We start from the raw sequence: 22,189 nt of genomic DNA, 5'->3' as shown, positions 1-22,189 counted from the left end.
GGGTACTGATTGAATAATTAGCAGCCTTACAGTTAAGTTGGTATGATACAAGAGTGCAAAAGGCTTTTTTGTTTGCACAAATGTCTTGGGTAATCTTACATTGCATTGATAGAAGTATAGGATCTTCTAGAACAGGAATTGGTAAACTTTTTCTGAAAAAGGCCACACAATATTTTCAACTTTGCAGGCCATATATAGTTCATATTGAAAATTCTTTTTTTTTTTTTTTTTTTTCAATTCTTAAGAAATGTAAAAACCATTCTTAGCTCATAGACTATTAAAAAATATAACCTGCATTGAGGGCTAGTTTCCCAACTGCTGTTCTAGAACAAGAATGGTGATAAGTCTGGGATCTTATCTAAAGATATGCAAGAATATGTCCAGAGGAGGTGGTCAGGATGAGAAAGGAGCTATGATGCATTCACAAAAGCGGTGATTGAAGGCATTGGTTACTTTCAGTCTGGAGAAGCTGAGACTTTTTAAAAATTTTTTTAAAAAAATTTATTTATTTAGCTGTACCAGAACTTAGTTTTGGCACACAGGATCTTCAGTCTTTGTTGTTGCATGTGAGGTCTGTTAGTTGTGGCATGTGGGATCCAGTGGACCGAACATGGGCCCCCTGCAGTGGGAGTGTAGACCACCAGAGAAGTTCCCAAAGCTGAGACTCTTAATGAGATGATCATGGGCTTTAGATATTTGATTGACAGTCAGGTGGTTTGGAGAGACTTTTGTTCTATAAGTATCCAAAGGGAAGAACTAGAATCAATGAGAGATGCTCTGGGAGACAGACTGCTGCCTGGCATAAGGAAGAACTTTCCCATTATTAATTATTATTTGTGGAGTCTTTATTGCCAGGCAGTGTTCTAAGCCCTTTACATAGATAGTTTCACTTTATCCTCAACAACCCCGACAGTTAGGTACCACCTCTACTTTATGGATGAGACAAAGCAGCTTTAGAAGTTTATACAGCTTGCCCGGGCATACATGCTACTACGTGGTGGAGCCATATTAACTTCAACTCTCTATTGCCACCTTGCATGTGAATTAAATGAGATTAGATCTGTATATAATTTAACAGTGCCAGGCACACAGTAAGTATTGTTGCTGGTAATCATAATTATTGTAATCCCTAGGAAGTACTGTCTCTCATCATGGTGGATGATGTTTTTGGTGGATGGTGGATACTAATGGTGGATACTAATCACCAGTATTAGTTTATTATGGCTTCTATAACAAATGACCACAGACTTTGGGGCTTAAAACAATATTTTATTTCCTTAGAATTCTGGAGTCCAGAAATATGCAATCAGTTTCACTGGGCTAAGATCAAGGTGTCAGCAGGGCTGTGCTTCCTCCAGAGCCTCTAAGGGAGGATCTGTTCCTTGCCTCTTTCAGCTTCTGGTGCTTCTGGTTTCCTTGGTCTGTAGCTGCATCATGCCAATCTTGGCCTCTGTGGTCACATTTCCTTCTCCTCTCTGCCTTCTGCCTCCCTCTCTGTTTTCCTTTCCTTTTTTTATTATTCATGTGCTTTATTTATGTTTTCAAACTTTAAACTTTTTATGTTGTGTTGTGCGTGTGTGCACTTAGTCACTCAGTCCTGTCTGCCTCTTTGCGACCCCATGGACTGTAGCCCACCAGACTCCTCTGTCCATGGGGATTCTCCAGGCAAGAATGCTGGAGTAGGTTGCCATACCCTCCTCCAGGGGGTCTTCCCAACCCAGGAATCGAATCCGGGTCTCCCGCATTGCAGGTGACTTCTTTACCGTCTGAGCCACCGGGGAAGCCACGTTATAGTGAAGTATAGCCAATTAACAATGTTGTGGTAGTTTCAGTAAAGAAACTCAGCCATACATAAACGTGTATCCATTCTCTCTCAAACCCCCCTCCCATCCAGACTGTCACATAACATAGAGCAGAGTTCCATGTGCTGTACAGGAGGCCCTTTTTGCTTATCCATTTTGAATACAGCAGTGTGGACATGTCCATCCCAAACTCCCTAACTATCCTCCCTAGCCAGAAACCATAAGCTCGTTTTCTAAGTCTGTGGGTCTCTTTTCTGTTTTGTAAGTAGGTTCATTTTGTCATTTCTTTTTAGATTCCATATATAAGGAATGTCATATGATATTTTTCCTTCTCTTCCTGACTTACTTCATTACAGTATGACACTCTGTAGGTGCATCCATGTTGCTGCAGTTGGCATTATTTCATTCTTTTTAATGGTTGAGTAATAGCCCATTGTATATATGTACCACATCTTCTTTATCCATTCCTCTGTTGATGGACACTTAAGTTGCTTTCATGTCTCGGCTATTGTAAAGAGTGCTGCAGTGAATATTGGGGTGCATGTATCCTTTCTGATCATGTTTTTTTTTCTGGATATATGCTCGGGAGTGGGATTGAATTGTCATATGGTAGGTCTGGTTTTAGTTTTTTAAGGAACCTCCATACTGTTCTCAATAGTGGCTGTACCAACAGTGCAGGAGGATTCCCTTCTCTCCACATGTTCTCCAGCTCTTGTTGTGGATTTTTTGATGATAGCCGTTCTGACTGGTGTGAGGTGATAATCTCATTGTAGTTTTGATTTGCGTTTCTCTAGTAATTAGCAATGTTGAACATCTTTTGTGTCTTTGGCCATTTATATGTCCTCGTTGGAGAAATTTCTATTCAGTTCTGCCCATTTTTTGAGTGGGCTGTTTTGATGCTGTTAAGTGTCATAAACTGTTTGTACATTTTAGAGACTAATCGCTTATTGGTCATGACATTTGCAAACATTTCTTCCCCATCTGTAGGTTGTCTTTTTGTTTTGATTATTGTTTCCTTTTTCAGCCCACATCTTATAAGGTTACTCTGATTATATTTAGTACCTTCCCAGGCAATGGCACCCCACTCCAGTACTCTTGCCTGGAAAATCCAATGGATGGAGGAGCCTGGTGGGCTGCAGTCCATGGGGTTGCTAAGGAGTTGGATACGACTGAGCGACTTCACTTTCACTTTTCACTTTCATGCATTGGAGAAGGAAATGGCAACCCACTCAGTGTTCTTGCCTGGAGAATCCCAGGGACAGGGGAGCCTGGTGGGCTGCCATCTATGGGGTTGCATAAAGTTGGACACGACTGAAGTGACTTAGCAGCAGTAGCAGCAGATAATCCAGGATAAACTTCCCATCTCAAGAGTCTCCAATTAGACACATCTTCGCCATATAAGGTGATATTCAGTTTCCATAAGTGAATGTCTCTGGGGGGCCGTTATGTAACCTACCACAATGGTATTTAAATAGACTGAATAACCACTATTTTTCTATTCTTTCCACTATTAGGGAAAAAAAACCCAGCAACTTTATAACATTCCATGATTTATTGGTCAGTCGTAGCACCTGTTTTTCCTTGCAGTATTTTGTGTGTGTGTATGTGTGGAAATAGAATATATTTTGTATAAGATATGAGTTAGAAGCAATACCGAACACCACACTGACACTGTTTATTGGGCAATACATTTTTTCCTCCCATTGATTTGAAATTCAGTTTTTATCACCTATCACATAGCAAACACTATACTTGAAGCTGTTTCTTAACTTTATTCAATTCCATCATCCATTTTTAGGTTTCTGCAATTGTGCTATATTATTTTATTTATTGTAGCATTTAAGTAGATACTCATAGCTGATAAATTCAGTTCCTCTCTATTCTTCTTTTTCAGTTTTCTTGGCTAATGGCTCTTCTACTGTTTTCTTTCTCGTTGTGTATTTGAACTTAAAAAATTCTTTATTACATTTTAATGTGGTCTTGGGAAGAGAGGTGATGATAAATGGAGTTGTGATTGCCTTCCATAATGATCCTCCCACCCTATTTTTTTATTCTAGTGATTTTACTTACCCATCTCCATTGAGATTTTCCAGTATTTTGGATGAAATCATATGGAAATTTAATTCCAGACTTCTTGATTTTTTTCTCTAGTCCTCTCTTTCTACCTATCTTATGTTAACAAGTAAATTAAACTTTACTACCACATGATCAATTGTATTTGTACTCAACCATACATTTTATTGGCTTTATTCATTACATTTTCTTATATATCTTTTTTCTTGAGTTTATTATTCTGGCTTATTTTTTCCATTGTCTGGAACAGATCTTCAAGTAATCTTTTTTTTAAAGTGAATAAAGATATTTCTGTGTCTTTGAACATGCCTTTCTTTTGTCATCACATGTGAGAGAAATTATAATTTGGCAGATGGTTGAATTCTTGAGTTTCAATAAGATTTCCTGAGAATTTTATAAAAATCGTGCCACTGTCTTTTAGCCTCGTGTTGCAGATGTGAGGTATGCTGTCAGCCTGATTTTCTTTCCTTCTAAGCAACCTGATTTTTCTCCTCTATCAGGAAGCCTGTAGTTGTTTCCCTTTGTTCTTGGAGTCAGAGACTGCATCTAGAATTGTGTATTCTTTCAGTAATCCTGCTACTCAGCACTCAGACCCATATGATCTAAGGCCTCCAGTCTCATCAGCTCGAGGAAATGTTCTTCTATTTCTCCCTTGATTGTTGCTTTTCCCCTTTCTTAATGATGTCATCTCCTTCCAGTACTTCTATTAGACTAATATAGGCTGTTCTGGATTTCTCTGTTATGACTTGTGTCTTATTTGATTATAAAGATTTTTCTTCTTTTGTTTTTTCTGTCTTCTTCATCTTTGTGTGTGTGTGTGTGTGTGTGTGTGTGTGTGTGTATGTGCGTGTGTATGTGTGGGATACCTAAATAAAATGGGGTGCTATCCCTATTGAGACTTTGACTTTTTCCTATATTAGGGACAAACTTCCCACTTTCCAAAGATGTTAGGGAATAATTGCTGTTCTGTGTGGAGAGAATCTTCCTAGTTCCTAACGTCCTTTCATTTGCCTCTGAGCTGATGCCTGTGACCCTCATGTGACCTTTGATCCTCTGAGCTTGGGGTTTTCCAGGACCCTTTTCTGGAAGTCTGTGTACTTTCTTCTTAAGGGGCCTAGGCAGAATCATGCGTGGACTTATCAGCACTAATCAGCCTTTCCTAACAGATGTCTCATCCACTTCATATCTTCCCCATATTCTTCAAAATGTTGGCTTTGTTGATGGCGTCTTTCTCTGGGTCCCAGCACAGCCACTATTGTTTCAGTCATGTACATGTGGGGTTTTGTTTTGTTTTGTTTTTGGAGAGAAGGAAGGCGTAAATGTCTGAGCCCAATTTTCTCTCCCCCAAACCCAAAACTCCAGAGTAGAAACAGCCAACACGAGTGAAGCATCACATGCATGGCTTAATGGAATAAGCTTTGAACTACATCAGCTCTGGGAGGCTTGTCTCTGAAGTCTAAAGAACAAAGCAGCATAATTAAAGGTTTGAGAAACAACTTTTACACCACAGTCCAGAGAGATGGGGTTTAATTTAACCAGGAGAACACAGTGAGGTGAGACTGAAATGGTGAGTCACACTGAACCTGCTAAAGATACAGCCGGAGAGACTATGCTTCACTTACAGTCAAAATGACTCAGGTTGGTCACTACAAAGACCAGTTAACTCTGAAACACTTGTGTGGCATCACAAAGCATTGGGTAGCCAAGTTAGGGAGCCTCTTTTTCTGGTGAGTTTTCCTGTAGGGTTAAGAGCTGTTCTATTTAAGGGAAGAGGATGGACTAAATTGTCTTCCGGTTTCCCTTGGGATATTATGGTTATGATACCTTAGTGCATGTGATATTAGGTGTGGGATAAAGAGCAGCAACAGATAAACTGCTGAGGATAAACAATCTTGTTTTCACCAAGCCTTACTGATAAGTTTTCTTTTTCAGTGTGAGGAGAGATAGTTTTTTATCAGGAACACTTTCTCTAAATTTTTAAAACCAAATGGAGACATCTTCCTGCTGGGAAGAACAGGAATTTCAGTGGCTCCCTTCCTCCCTGCAGTTGGAGGCAGTTCAGCTCCTAGCCTGGCTGGAGAGACTGGATCCACATCCCCTGGAGGTCCCCTCCCCCAGGGGGGTGTAGGGAGACCAGCAGGGAGGAGAGGGCCTGAGGCAGATCAGGGAGAAGAGTGACAGGCTCCCGGTGGGAGGTCTTCGCCTTGTCACGGAGCCTCCTGGGCTCAGGTCTGGGGTGGCCGCGGGAGAGTCAGTTCCAAGCTGTGTGGCTGTTGACATTTCCGGCTGCGGGTGCCCAGCCAATCAGTGAAAGGCCCAGCTAGCTTGGGTGATGACACATGAAATATGATAATTTTCTGCTAAAGAGCCCTGGAAGCTGGGAGGGAAGGGAGTGTGTGTGTGTGTGTGTGCGCGCGTGCGTGTGTGTCTGGGAGCAGGCAGTGCAGGCAGTGGCTGTGATGAGGTGAGAGGGTGACAGTGCATTGGTTTTAGTGCTTTGCCCAGGGAGGGTGGGCTCTGAGGCCAGGGCCAGAGGGACTGGCCAGGAGTGGCTGTGGGGACATCGGGGTGGCTTTTCAGGTAAGCTACTAGTGTTGTTGCTGCTGGGCGGGAACCAAGGGACCAACAGCCAGCGCCATTCTGAAGCCCTGGGGTTCTTGGGGTGAAAAAGAAACTGTAAAAGGCATTTTCCTTCCTTCCAAACATACATGAGGTGGGGAGTTTTGGTTTCTTCTCAGTGCTGCTTCTTTAAAAGCCAAAGCAAAACTGGATTAATAAACACCACCTGGGTGGCTAAAGTACTTAATTAAAAAAAAAAAAAAAGAATTAGGGCAGGGTGGGGGTTGTTTATCCTCAATCCCCAGCACCCATTTTTCTATCTTCATCTTAATCTAGCCCTGGTGAAAAAAAAAAAAGAAACAAAAACCCAACAACCAAACAAAACCCTCTTGTTAACAAAATCTTGAAGAAGGACTTACATCTGGATCTTAGAGATGGTGGAGGTTCAGGTTGTGGTTCTGATTTCAGATTCTGGTTGGAAAAAAAAAATGTGTGTTGGAACAAGATCTGGTTCTAGATTACATTATAAGTAGTGCTAGAGGTTTCTTTAATTTGAGGACGTGGCAGTGCCCTGTGGTTAATTTTGAGCTGGCAGGGCCCCCCACTTCCTTCAGCTGCCCTGCCAGGCTTCCTGGTCCTTTCCCAGCAGGTAGGGGCTTCTGAGGGGTGACACTCATGCTGACAAGTGTCCCTGGAACTGTCTCACCCCATGAACGTGTGTGTTCCGAAGTGAAGGATGGTAGTGTTTACATAACATGATTAGTCACTGAGGAACTCCTCACTGCAACAACTATGTGTCTAGTTTTATGGCTTGCCTTTGCTAGTTCTCTGTGTGTGTATGTATATATGTTTGTATGTTTGTAAAAAGGCACCGATGAATGGAATCATTATCTCTGCGTGCAAGCCTGCCCTGTGGCTTTAGGCATGGGACTGGCTTCCTGCTCTTGGAGTGACAGCTATTCAGAAGTGATAATTGGTGTACTGTATCTTTAAAAGGTTAAAACCCCTTTCAAAAAAGGTCTGAACTCATAGTGGAAAAGACAGGGTAGGCAGGGGTTGGCTCTGGATTCAGAAAACAGCTGCTGATTAGATGCCGTGTCTCTGGGCTGCGTTTATTCTGTGTTTTTCAGCAGCAGGAATTCAAGAGGGATGCTGCTGTTTGGGTTTCTGATCGTGATTTATATTTATTCAGAGGAATAACAGAGGGTGGATCTGTTCCCGGCGCGAGCATGCTCACAACCAGCCGACTCTCCCATTATCCAACTGCCTAGTTTGGTGCTTCAATGTACATGTATATTTCGTGTGCATATGTGTGTATACAAACACGCATGCATGCCTGGATGGACATATGTGTGCACAGCTTATTTTTTAAGGACAATTCTTTCAATAAGGTCTTTACCCCTTACTTGAAACAGGTGTTCAGGAAAAAAATGCACAAAATCCTGACTGACCGGAATAATTCATGAAGAAGGGGCTGGATCCGTGGGTCAGAGAACACAGGACCAGTGTGCCATCCCAAGGCCGAAGGTAGGGGACTCTGGATTTTTATTCGGCTGATGGTTGCCTCGCATTTTATTTATTGTTTTTTGCCGGCGGCCGCCACGGGCAAGTGAAATAGCGAGCTGCGATTCCATGTTGTCGTGGCCCTTCTTGGGCGAGGTGTCCGCGGGCAGAGGCGCGGGGAACGACCGGGTGGGCGGCTGCGGGGCCTGCGTTGCCCTCGGTGGGCTGAGCGGGCTGCCCGGTCGGGTGCCGGGGGAGCGGCGGGAGCCTCAAGTGACCCCCGCGCGTCAATCACGGCGGCGGCGGCGGCTGTAACCCTGTGCGCGCCGCGCGCTCGCAGCTCCTGGCGGCCCGGCTGCACCCGCGCACTGGCGGCCGGCTCTGCTGTGAACCTCAGTGGTCCGGCGGATGCCTAGTCCGCCGCAGAACCTGCAGTTTCTTCAGCTGCCCTGGCTGCGGCTCCAGGATTGTTCAGCAACCCCCAATCCCCAGCCCCCCGCGAGCCCTCTCTGTCGCCGAAAATGAAATCCGATCGGAGGATGCTAGGTGCCCAGGCAGATGGGAGATCTCCAGCTCCCTGAAATCCTAGCGCCCCTCTGCAAATGTTCCCAAAGCAAAATCACAACCTCGTGCCCACCCCAAGAAAACCAAAGCAAACCCAAAGTCTTCCTCTGTTGGGGAGTCTTGCCTTACCGATAGCAAAGCAAGTACCCTCTCTCCCAGTTGTGTCCCACATTTTACCATCCTTCAAAATTAGAAACACCGCTGGTGCTAAGTGGCTTCCGCTGAGACGGTAGGAGCTGCTGGAGGACTCTTTTCCTGAGCGTGTCAGACAACCTGAACTCGCCGAGACTTGGACGAAAGTCGTGGCGAGGCGCTGGGGGCCAGGCTTAGATTTGGTTGATCGCGGCTTTTTTGGTTCATGTTGCAGGTTCGCAGGTCTGGATGATTTCTTTGGCTCAGCCCGCCCTTGAACTTTGGGGGTCGAGGATGCAGGCAGGAGGGTCTTCGGGGTCTGGTTGCTGGGTGAGCGGCCGCTTGGCGCTCTTTCTGCTATACACCTCAAGTTTCGGGCCACCATTGGAATTTTAACCTCAGCAGTCGGCTGCTCGCCACCCCCCAGCCGTGTCTGGTGCTTCGGTTGTGGTTGTGTTAAAACTTACTTGCTTTCAGGCTGTCGGGGGAGGGGAAAAGGGGCGCCTGCGGTGTGCGCTAAACTGATCTCCATCTAAGCGGTTCTCCAGCCCTTGTTTGCATGGTTATGTAATTGCAACTAATGATCAGACCATGCGCCCCAGCAGCTCCCACCATCTCCTGGTCCTCCCCCAGACTGAAGAAGTTGGGTCCTATGTTTAAGATGCTTTTATGTAACTGTATGTATTAGGGGGCAGGGAGAGTGTGGGAAAGAGAGAGAATGATTTGAGCAATTTATGTGTGAGGAACGGAGGTGGGGTGGGAGGCAAAAATCACGTGTCCGTTGGGATGAGCTTGGAATTGGGCTTTGGGTTGGTGTTGATCTAAAGATCCTCCCACATCCCTCTTGGCCAGTCATTGCTTGTCTGGACTTTCATGTGGTCATTTCACCCCTGCTTGAACCCTGGAGAAGGTTGACCGTCATCCCTGCAAGAACCCTGAGTGACTAGCTCGATGCACAACCGGAATCCTGAATCCAGGGTGACCACCAGGTTCATTTGTTTTAGGTCCTGGCTGTTCCTCGTGCTTCCTGCTAAGGGAAAGAGTTTCTGCCACGCTTAGAGTTTCAGTTTTGCTCTGGGGTTGGGCCACACTGTATGGCTGAATAGCAGAACCCAGATGCTGGCTGAGCTGCTTGACATATGCTCTTTAAAGTTCTGATAACTTGCAGACACTGGAGGCCCTGTACATTCTTGCATTAAATACTGTGGGATCATTATTACTTTTTGCAAGGTAGGAGAACAACTGTCTCACAGAGATATCTGCAGGCAGAGAGGAAAAGGTGGGTATGACACTTGGCGCTCTCTCCTTCTGTTTTAGCTAAGGCACTCACAGGACACAGAACTGTTGCAAGTTCGTATCACACCCCTTAGTGCCTCAGCCTGGGCAGACATTAATTTAATGAAAAGTCTGGCCCCTTCAGGGGCTTCCCAGGTGGCACAGTTGGTAAAGAATCTACCTGCCAATGCAGGATTCTCGGGTTTGATCCCTGAATTGGGAAGATTCCTTTGGAGGAAGAAGGAAAAGGCAACCCACTCCAGTATTCTTGCCTGGGGAATTCTATGTACAGAGGAACCAGGCACGACATGACTGAGCGTGTGCGTGCGCGCGCGCGCGCACACACACACACACACACACACGGACTGGCCTCTTCAGCCTCAGATGGTTTTACTGTCCTCAGCACCCCGCCGTATCTGCTCTGAGGGCCAATGACAAAGGGTGTGCACTTGGCAGTGGATGATGTGCCCACGGGCGCTGCTACTGAACTGTTTTACCCACTGTCTCAGTGGCAGCCACTCTCCTTAGAGTGGAGAAGCATGTGCTGCCTTTGGGCTTTTGCCAAGTGAGCCATTGAAGCACTCAATGTGTGAAAAATACCGGCAAGCAGAAGATGCATTTAGTCTGAAATCCTGGCAGATTCCAGACCTCGACTTGATGGAAGATAATGTTAAGAAAGCTGTGTGACAACTGGATAGCTTTTAACTTGTCTCTAACTTGCTTTGTGAGTTCTCTGATGCCTCTCAGGTCCTTTTCTGCTCTCCAAGCTGCCCATCAAGGAGACTCAGACATGCTGTTCTTCATTCTCTTTCTGGTGAAATCAAAGCATATTTATAAATCAGCAGATAAATAAGCAGGGCAGGAAACGCTGGCTATATGAATAGACAGCACTGGTATTTCAGACCAGAGTTAGACAAAGCCCTTGACCAAAGTCATTCTTCATTCTGTAAAGAGGGTGTCACCATGATAGCCTTACCGAGTGCAATGAAATATCTTTAAAAGAAAATGAGTTGGGCTAAAAAGAAGCATGTCCCCTATAGTTGCTGGGTGTTAGGATGATACCATGACCATCTGGACTGCACATTGATAGAGTGTCACTTATCCAGTTGGGACCTAAGTGGTAAAGCAAGAGAGATGTCATAAGACATGAGCTCAGGTCAGGTATTATAGCCATTGGAAAATTTCAGTGCAGAAAACTTCATACCCTCTTGCAGGATTCATTTACACAAAGTTCTAAGAGGCTCTGTGATTAGTTTGCAAATACACCCAGCAAATTGGACAAGATTGATAAACTAGTGTACAAGGGTTCTAATAGTTCTTTTGTAAAACATCACTAAGAAGTATCAGTAATGTAAGACAGAAATACTGAACAAGTTTAAAATAAAATTTAAAAGGCACGGGAATTCAAAGCATAGAATTTAATATAAGTATTTAATGGGAGCAATTCAGTGAAATCTTATGCATTTTGATGGGTCTTCAGAACTCTGTTTTGTAGCTTAAAAACTGATGCTTACCGTGACCTATATGCACCAAGAGGAGTTTAATTGACTTTTTGTGTGACTGGTTTCAAAAAGCATAAGAATTTGAAGTATACCCCTAATGACTTTTTTCAACATGATGCTAAAAGAAAAAAACTTCATTTATGCAGGACAACAGAATATCTGAGTTTTCTGGACAGCCAAGGACTTACTGATCAAAATTATAACTGTAATCACCCCCCTCACTGAAATTAATTGAGAACTGTATGATATTTTGCTGAAATTTGGCAGGAAACTATTATGCTAGAATTAGTAGTGCTTATGTTCTCACATTTGATGTTGTAGAAAATTCTAAGAAGGAGGCATGGGAGCCTCAGCCTGTCTTGTGACCAGAGACACACTTAGAACTTTCCAACTTGGCAACTTTAATGCTGGAAATAATTGGAAGAGACTGGATAGTGGAAAAGATGAAGTAGGAGAGGTGTGTGTTTCTTATGTCAATGTAGGGAGTGTGGACTCCCCACCACCAGTGTGCTGTTAAAAAAGTTCAAGGTGTCATGACAACACCCTCATGTTAAACTGTGTTGTTGGCTCAATTCAGACATGGTGCTCAAAACTGGAAGGATGTGTGAGTTACGCAAGCAGTGTTGAGCTTTGTCTAACCCTCTGCCAATTTGCTTAGTTACAGTGTATTCCAAGACGAAGGCAACAGGAAAATCAAAAGTAGAAGAAAATGAATGCTGACACTTTTTAAAGAGTACTGTTTTTTAAGTTTAATGCGTATGTTGAAAAATGTGAAGACCCTAATTAAAAGGAGCGGAAGAGTCTGTCTTGGTTTCTAGACACACAGAAATTCATCATTTTGGTAAATTATTTGAAAAAAGTTTTGAACTTGTTAAAAGAAATTGTCAGTAACAGGCCTTTGAATATAATCAGAAATGTTCAGAACTAGCCAAAGTTTCTATGTATATAAGCAAAAGGATACTGATGTAGTAAGATGGATAAAACACTATTGTCTGAAATTCCTAGGGGCTTGAAAGGCAGAGGAGGTAGGAGTTCGTTGTGGTTGGTTGGTGGTCCTGGGGTAACTGAATCACTCTCTCCAAGGGGCTGCCCGCTTGGGAGGATCACATCTGGGAACTGGGCTTGGGCTATTGATCTGGTCTGTCCATGAAAAACATGCATGCATGAGAGATGTGATTCCTCTCTTTGTTACTTTTAAAAAATACCAGGTGTGACTGGTCACCATCTGAAAAAAAAAGAAGGGTGGAGCTTTACATCTAGATGTTCAGTAGAGGTGAACTGAGAATGTATCTTAGATTCAAGTAGCGAAGCCAGGGAAAAGCATACAGAAGTCAATCTCAAGAATCTTGGAGCTCTCTGGATGTCCATGGGTCCTTGAATTGGAGGTCAGGGCCAACATTTAAAAAAAAAATGAGTACTATACATGACTGGGATCCAAAGAAAAACTTGTAAACAAAAAATAGAGATGGAAAAAAAGAAAAACAGTGTTATAAATACATGGGATGCTCTGCTGAGCCTCTGTTACCAAACTTGGTCTGTTCAGGACTTGCAGGCTCAGTGTTAGATGCTGAAGCTCTCTTTAAATCCGAGGAGCCCTGATAAAAATGAACCAACAATTTTATTAGAAGAAGAATTCTGAAAACCTCCTCATTCAAGATTCTATACAGTAGACTCTTGACATTCTTGATGGATGCACCTCAGACCCTTTTCAAATTCCCAAATTTGCAAATGCAGAAATATTTGCATAGGCTCTTGACTTCCTTCTGAATCAGGTTTCTGTCCAGAGAGGAGAGGTTCCCATAATTATTCACGGCCCTCCAATGATTTGCCTTCTCAACTTGCGCTCAGGGAAGTAATTTCCCATCCAGGGAGTTTCCGTTTCCCTGGTGGTGTGTTGGGAAGGGGAGCTTTGACAAGACTCCTCTCTGACTCATGTCTTGCTCTTGTGCTGTGTAGTTTTGCTACACAGTTCACGTCTGTGCTTTAGGAAAGACAGAGTTGCCGTGTGGTGTGCTCTTAGGAGTGGCTCACAAATAACTGAAAATAGTGAATGGTGAGTCTACAGATGCCAAGCAGCTGTTGGAGTTGCTAAAAAATCACACATGTCTGCACCCTCCCAAACATACTCTTCGGCCCTCGATATAGATTTAATACACTCTTAGAAACTTCCCCTGACTGTCAGCGTATTTCATGAGGAGAACTGGGGCATCACACGGCTGAAGCGTATGGTAAAAGACAAAATGAGAACATCACCATTTGAAATCTAAGCAAGAGAGACAGAATGTAGTCATTTGCACCGTGCTCTCATTTGAAAGATTTCAAAATCTGAGAAGATTCTAGATTAAAAACAACAAAACTCACTATGCTTATGATTATATTAAATAAAAGAGCCAGAGCAGAATGTACTCTGGAGGTTGGACTTTGCTGCTTCTCATCGGAGGGATTCTTACAAGAATGTTTGTGGAGTGATTTGCAGAGAAGCTCATAGAATTTTAAATAGATTTAAGAGTTCCACCAATTACAATTACAATTGAGGAGATCATTTTTGCCAAGCCCCTAGAAGAGTTATATCAGGAACCATAGAGATATGATATGAGAGTTTCTTATTAAATTTTTCCTAATGAATTCCTTTTAAATGATTTTAATGACATAACCACTGGATACAAAAGAACACTTGTATACTATATATAAAGAATAATCATTCTTTATATTATATTAGGACCAACACTCATGTCCTTGCCAGTCAATTTAAGAAAAAAAAAGACAGTTACTTTTACATTGGAAGAGTGGTACCTCTCTCCATCCCATCCTACTTCTCCTTTTTAGGGATAGCCATTTTTCTGGATGCATTTGTATCCTTTCCCCATGCTTTTCTTTATTGTCTCACCCTTTATATTTGCATCTCTAGACCACAGCTTTAGTTGTACTTGTTTTTGAACATTACATCAGTGGAATCATACTGTTTATATACTTGTGTTCCTAGTTAGCCATGCATACCAGAGGCACTGGGTGACAAACAACAGAAATACTGAAATATTTCCATGTTAGTTGGTGGTGAATTGCGGCTTACCTGAGTACTCCCATGAGACTTCAAGTCCCTTCACCTTCCTAAAGGGATTACACCTGGCACAGCAGTGGGTATTGGTCATCTCTGATATTATGTTTGGAGTCCCTTCTGACTATCAATCCCTGTGCCAACTAGTTGTTAAATATTTCACTCCTCAGTTCAGTTCAGTTGCTCAGTCATGTCTAACTCTTTGTGACCCCATGAATCGCAGCACGCCAGGCCTCTCTGTCCATCACCAACTCCCGGAGTTTACCCAAACTCATGTCCATCGAGTCAGTGATGCCATCCAGCCATCTCATCCTCTGTCATCCCCTTCTCCTCCTGCCCCCAATCCCTCCCAACATCAGAGTCTTTTCCAATGAGTCAACTCGTCACATGAGGTGGCCAAAGTACTGGAGTTTCAGCTTCAGCATCAGTCCTTCCAATGAACACCCAGGACTGATCTCCTTTAGGATGGACTGGTTGGATCTCCTTGCAGTCCAAGAGACTCTCAAGAGTCTTCTCCAACACCACAGTTCAAAAGCATCAATTCTTCGGTGCTCAGCTTTCTTCACAGTCCAACTCTCACATCCATACATGACCACTGGAAAAGCCATAGGCTTGACTAGACGGACCTCTGTTGGCAAAGTAATTTCACTCCTAGAGTTGTCCATGTTGTTGAGTACAGCTCGTTATTCATTTTGCTGAACTGTAATTCCATGGAATGAATATAGTATGGTTTATGTATATATTCTGTTATCAATGAACACGAATTATTATTATTTCCAGTTTTTTGCTGCTGTAAATGGTACTGCTGTGAACTTCCCCCAGTGAGCATATATATAAGTTGACTTAGGGAATATACACAGGAGTAGAATTACTAGTCTCAATTATGAACATCTTCAAAGCTTCCAGAATAATTGAAAATTAATTTCCATCGTGTTATGTGAATCTCACCTTGATAAAAAATTTCTGAGCAGTTTCTCAGCTTGTGAGTCATTTTAAAAGATGTTTTCTCTCCAGTATTCAGTTTTCTTAGTTGTTTTCAGTACAATTGCCTGTATACTTGACCTACCATAGCACTGAAAATAAAAGTCTACAGAGTTTTTTCAAATACCACAGTAAACCTTAACTCTTGTTAATTATGAAAGGCAATGCTGAGTCTTTTTACAGAATGTATATATTTACACATGTCGATCCCCTGAAGAAGAGAATGGCAACCCATTCCAGTATTCTGGAGAATCCCATGGACAGAGGAGTCTGGTGGGCTACAGTCCATGGGTTCACAAAGAGTCAGACATGAATGAGCGACTAACACTTTATTCAGTTCAGTTCAGTCACTCAGTCGTGTCCAACTCTTTGTGACCCCATGAATCACAGCACGCCAGGCCTCCCTGTCCATCACCAACTCCCGGAGTTCACTCAGACTCACGTCCATCGAGTCAGTGATGCCATCCAGCCATCTCATCCTCTGTCGTCCCCTTCTCCTCCTGCTCCCAATCCCTCCAGGCATCAGAGTCTTTTCCAATGAGTCAACTCTTCGCATGAGGTGGCCAAAGTTCTGGAGTTTCAGCTTCAGCATCATTCCTTCCAAAGAAATCCCAGGGCTGATCTCCTTCAGAATGGACTGGTTGGATCTCCTTGCAGTCCAAGGGACTCTCAAGAGTCTTCTCCAACACCACAGTTCAAAAGCGTCAATTCTTCAGCACCCAGCTTTCTTCGCAGTTCAACTCTCACATCCATACATGACCACTGGAAAAACCATAGCCTTGACTAGATGAACCTTTGTTGGCAAAGTAATGTCTCTGCTTTTCAATATGCTATCTAGTTCGGTCATAACTTTCCTTCCAAGGAGTAAATGTCTTTTAATTTCTTGGCTGCAGTCGCCATCTGCAGTGATTTTGGAGCCCCCAAAAATAAAGTCAGCCACTGTTTCCACTGTTTCCCCATCTATTTGCCATGAAGTGATGGGACCAGATGCCATGATCTTCGTCTTCTGAATGTTGAGCTTTAAGCTAACTTTTTCACTCTCCTCTTTCACTTTCATCAAAGGCTTTTGAGTTCCTCTTCACTTTCTGCCATAAGGGTGGTGTCATCTGCACATCTGAGGTTATTGATATTTCTCCTGGCAATCTTGATTCCAGCTTGTGTTTCTTCCAGTCCAGCGTTTCTCATGATGTACTCTGCATAGAATTTAAATAAGCAGGGTGACAATATACAGCCTTGACATACTCCTTTTCCTATTTGGAACCAGTCTGTTATTCCATGTCCAGTTCTAACTGTTGCTTCCTGACCTGCATACAGATTTCTCAAGAGGCAGGTCAGGTGGTCTGGTATTCCCATCTCTTGAAGAATTTTCCACAGTTTATTGTGATCCACACAGTCAAAGGCTTTGGCATAGTCAAAAAAGCAGAAATTGATGTTTTTCTGGAACTCTCTTGCTTTTTCCATGATCCAGCGGATGTTGGCAATTTGATCTCTTGTTCCTCTGCCTTTTCTAAAACCAGCTTGAACATCAGGAAGTTCACGGTTCATGGATTGCTGAAGCCTGGCTTGGAGAATTTTGAGCATTACTTTACTAGCATGTGAGATGAGTGCAATAGTGTGTTAGATTGAGCATTCTTTGACATTGCCTTTCTTTGGGATTGGAATGAAAACTGACCTTTTCCAGTCCTGTGGCCATTGCTGAGTTTTCCAAGTTTGCTGGCATATTGAGTGCAGCACTTTCACAGCATCATCTTTCAGGATTTGGAATAGCTCAACTGGAATTCCATCACCTCCACTAGCTTTGTTTGTAGTGATGCTTTCTAAGGCAAACTTGACTTCCCATTCCAGGATGTCTGGCTCTAGATCAGTGATCACACCATCATGATTATCTGAGTCATGAAGATCTTTTTTGTACAGTTCTGTGTATTCTTGCCACCTCTTCTTAATATCTTCTGCTTCTGTTAGGTCTATACCATTTCTGTCCTTTATCGAGCCCATCTTTGCCTGAAATGTTCCCTTGGTATCTCTAATTTTCTTGAAGAGATCTCTAGTCTTTCCCTTTCTGTTGTTTTCCTCTATTTCTTTGCATTGATCGCTGAAGAAGGCTTTCTTATCTCTCCTTGCTATTCTTTGGAACTCTGCATTCAGATGCTTATATCTTTCCTTTTCTCCTTTGCTTTTCGCTTCTCTTCTTTTCACAGCTATTTGTAAGGCCTCCCCAGACAGCCATTTTGCTTTTTTGCATTTCTTTTCCATGGGGATGGTCTTGATCCCTGTCTCCTGTACAATGTCACGAACCTCAGTCCATAGTTCATCAGGCACTTTATCTATCAGATCTAGTCCCTTAAATCTATTTCTCACTTGCACTGTATAATCATAAGGGATTTGATTTAGGTCATACCTGAATGGTCTAGTGGTTTTCCCTACTTTCTTCAATTTCAGTCTGAATTTGGCAATAAGGAGTTCATGATCTGACCCACAGTCAGCTCCCTGTCTTGTTTTTGTTGACTGTACAGAGCTTCTCCATCTTTGGCTGCAAAGAATATAATCAGTCTGATTTCGGTGTTGACCATCTGGTGATGTCCATGTGTAGGGTCTTGTGTTGTTAGAAGAGGGTGTTTGCTATGACCAGTGCATTTTCTTGGCAAAACTCTATTAGTCTTTGCCCTGCTTCAATCCATATTCCAAGGCCAAATTTGCCTGTTACTCCAGGTGTTTCTTGACTTCCTACTTTTGCATTCCAGTCCCCTATAATGAAAAGGACATCTTTGTTGGGTGTTAGTTCTAAAAGGTCTTGTAGGTCTTCATAGAACCGTTCAACTTCAGCTTCTTCAGCGTTGTTGGTTGGGGCATAGACTTGGATTACTGTGATATTGAATGGTTTGCCTTGGAAACAAACAGAGATCATTGTGTCGTTTTTGAGATTGCATCCAGGTACTGCATTTCGGACTCTTTTGTTGACCATGATGGCTACTCCATTTCTTCTGAGGGATTCCTGCCCGCAGTAGTGGATATAATGGTTATCTGAGTTAAATTCACCCATTCCAGTCCATTTTAGTTCGCTGATTCCTAGAATGTCGATGTTCACTCTTGCCTTCTTTTGTTTGACCACTTCCAATTTGCCTTGATTCATGGACCTGACATTCCAGATTCCTATGCAATATTGCTCTTTACAGCATTGGACCTTGCTTCTATCACCAGTCACATCCACAGCTGGGTATTGTTTTTGCTTTGGGTCCATCCCTTCATTCTTTCTGGAGTTATTTCTCCACTGATCTCCAGTAGCATATTGGGCACCTATAGACCTGGGGAGTTCCTCTTTTCAGTATCCTATCATTTTACCTTTTCATACTGTTCATGGGGTTCTCAAGGCAAGAATACTGAAGTGGTTTGCCATTCCCTTCTCCAGTGAACCACATTCTGTCAGATCTCTCCACCATGATTTATTCAGTTTATTCCATGATTCATTCCATAGATTAGGATGGTGTGCTCTTAGTAGTATAACATAGACAGGTTTCTTCCAGGTTTCTTTTTTCTAAGATAGAAGATGAGTTGGTGCTAGTGGGCTGAGTGTGAATATTCTAAACCTGCCAGTAAGAGCCTGGCAAAGTAGAAATGGGTGATATTGAAGAGGTGACAGACAGTTTAGCCTTGTAATGGAGAAGGAAATGGCAACCGACTCCAGGATTCATGCCTGGAAAATCCCATGGACCGAGGAGCCTGGTGGGCTACAGTCCATGGGGTCGCAAAGAGTTGGACATGACTGAGCGACTTCTGTGTGTGTTTATGTGTGTGTGTGTGTGTGTGTGTGTTAGCCTTGTAAATGCAGAAGCGCATCAGCTACTAGGGAATTTGTTCTTTCTTGGTAACCTGGGGGAGCTGATGGTTTTTGGTTGCTTTCCAGTTCCACACCTTGACAGTCCTGTTTTAATAGAACAGTTCCCCGAGATCCAGTTCTGTTCCAAACCTAGAACAGAGTGAATTCAGGTTAGGGACTGCCTCTGCTTTCTTTCATTTACTAAGAACTAGGTGCCTAGAATCACTCACCTCTTCTCCTCTGGATGCCTCTGTGTGTGTGTGTGTGTGTGTGTGTGTGTGTTTTCCCCATGTCTTGGGCTGGAGTTCTACCTTCATGCCACCCTTATGTCTTTATTTTTAGCTTGTTGTTGAATGATAGGTTTCATCACCTGGAGACCAACTCTCTTTGGGGAAAAATAAAAGTGCTGTCATCTTGTTCTCTAAGACTGGCTCGCTCCATTTCCAGCAAAAGGCTCAGATGGCAGCTGGCATGCCCTGCCCCTCCCACTGCCCGTGTGGCTGGTTATGCTTCGCTGAACTCAACTTTCAGGCCTTTTGGCCAAAGGCTTTCATAGCTCTCTGCTGCTGTGAGGGGTTCGTCCCAGAGAGTCCTGATGGATGACTGCGATGTGATTTACCCCGGGCCGGTGGGCCCTCACTTCCCGGTGTGACTTCTGAGCAAAGGGCCTTCAGGTCGTCATTGTCCCCTTCCCTTCCTGTGAAGCTGCTGGTGGTGGGGCACAGCAGATGGACATTCCGGCTGCCTCGAGCCTCCTGCGGGCCCAGGGGAGGGACCCGTGCCAGTCTCGTGTTCTGTTCCCACGCCTGCTGCCTCCCTGCCCTGTCGATGTCTCTGGTCCTTTCTCATCCAGCCTGGGGAAAGGGTACCCTAATGTGGTGCTATCTTAGGTAGCCAGGTGAGAACGGGGTGGGGGCAGGTTTCCTCTTCTACCTCCATCCTTTTCAGGGTTTTGGATGCTAAGAGCTCATCTTGTTGCCACTACAGAGCAGTATGACCCTCTCCACTGCCCTTTCTCCCATGCTGTAGCCCCTCAGCCCCACCCCCTGAGGGTTCTGGAGAGAACAATTCAAGGGTGAGTGAACATTTTTTCTTGGACAGAGACAAATGATCTCCCTCCCTCCCCAGGCCAAGTGAATCTTGGAAAGGTGTTTCCTCTTTTTCATCTAATATATGCATAGTTTCTACCTGGGAGGCCAAAGTCACAGAGGAGCCCAAGGAGAGACTCGTGGGCTTGCCAGCCTTCTCTGTGGGTCACTGGCCAGTCTTGCTGAACATCTGCCCCTCTGAGGTCAGCTGCGAATCAGTCTGCCTGGGTGTCTGATCACTTCCACTAATTTGTAATGGCAGCACTGGGAATGCTCAGAACTCAGCAGCCTGCCACGAGGCTTGGCTTGGAAAGGGCTCTAGAGAGTAGGCTTTCAGGAGAGAGAGAAAGGAAGGAAAGGAGAAAGGAAGGAAAGGAGAAAGGATGAAAGGAAGGAAGGATGGAGAGAAGGAAGGAAGGAGAGAGGGAGGGGGGAAGGAAGGAGAGAGGGAGGGGGAGAAGGATGGAAGAAAGAAGGAAGGGAGAAGGGAGGAAGGAGGGAAGAGAGGAAAGAAAGTGGGAAAGAAAGAAAAGAAAAGAAAAGAAAGAAGCGAAGGAAACAGAACATATACACTGTCACTCCGAGCACCTCAGAGGGGGCTGTATCACATCAGGTCTCTTTTTTGAGTATAATATACAAATAATAAAATTCGCTCTCTTACGTGTCCAATTCAATGAGTTTTGAAAAACGTCTTAACACCCATGTAGCCACATCACAGTTAACATGTAGAACATTTTCATCATCTCCCCAAAAGTTCTCTTGGACCCCTTTCATTCATTTCTTCCCTCCTACTCTCTTCCATTGGCAAGCACTGATCTGTTTCCTGAAATTGGAATGTGCCTTTTCTAGGACTCCATATCTGGAGATGGGAATGGCAACCCACTCCAGTATTCTTGCCTGGAAAATGCCATGGACAGAGGAGCCTGGTGGCTACAGTCCATGGGGTTGCCACGAATTGGACACGACTGAGTGATTAACACACACAGAACTCCATATAGATGGCGTCATAAAATAAAGCATTTTTTTTTTTTTGCTCTTGATTTTGTTCCCTATATGGAATCATAAAATAAAACACCTCCCCTTTTTTAAATTTTGATTTTGTTCCCTCAGCCCAAGGCTTTGAGATTCATTCCTGATGGGAGCATCAGCTATTCATCTTCTGTGTGGCCAAGCAGTGCTCTGTTATATGGATGTACTGCAAATTGTTGATCCATTCATCTCTCGGTAGAAACTCAAGTTGCTTCCAAATTTTTGGCTATAGTAAAAAGAACTGCTGCAAACAATCACATAAGATCTTTTTGTGTACATATATTTTCATTTCTCTTGGGTGAATCAAGTTTCTTTTCTTCTTTATCTCTCCAGCAATTGGAAGGTTCATTTTATCTGCCTTTGTGACTGTCAGGCTGTCACCAGGTGGCTCCTTCCATTTTCTTTCTTATGTTCAGTTCAGTTCAGTTCAGTTGCTCAGTCGTGTCTGACTCTTCGTGACGCCATGAATCGCAGCACGCCAGGCCTCCCTGTCCATCACCAACTCCCGGAGTTCACGCAGACTCACGTCCATCGAGTCGGTGATGCCATCCAACCATCTCATCCTCTGTCGTCCCCTTCTCCTCCTGTCCCCAATCCCTCCCAGCATCAGAGTCTTTTCCAATGAGTCAACTCTTCGCATGAGGTGGCCAAAATACTGGAGTTTCAGCTTTAGCATCATTCCTTCCAAAGAACACCCAGGACTGATCTCCTTTAGAATGGACTGGTTGGATCTCCTTGCAGTCCAAGGGACTCTCAAGAGTCTTCTCCAACACCACAGTTCAAAAGCATCAATTCTTTGGCACTCAGCTTTC

General features: G+C 43.8%; 1 protein-coding gene across 5 annotated transcripts in view; it reads left to right on the top strand.

Annotated features, from left to right (window-relative positions):
• HIVEP3 (HIVEP zinc finger 3) overlaps positions 1 to 22,189 on the top strand; it is a 560,729-nt gene that overhangs the window by 119,349 nt on the left and 419,191 nt on the right. For all 5 annotated transcript variants that reach the window (XR_015156914.1, XR_015156913.1, XM_086382277.1 and 2 more), the window contains one exon: positions 7,850 to 7,961. The gene's annotated coding sequence lies outside the window, so the exon portion shown is untranslated. The remainder of the gene's footprint in view (positions 1 to 7,849; positions 7,962 to 22,189) is intronic.

Source organism: Bos grunniens, chromosome 3 (genome assembly GCF_055505025.1).
Source record: "Bos grunniens cultivar Pamir isolate PY7600 chromosome 3, Bosgru_T2T1.0, whole genome shotgun sequence".
NCBI lineage: Eukaryota > Metazoa > Chordata > Mammalia > Artiodactyla > Bovidae > Bos > Bos grunniens.
The sequence above is the reverse complement of the archived record's forward strand: the minus strand, read 5'-3'. Positions and strand labels throughout refer to the sequence as shown.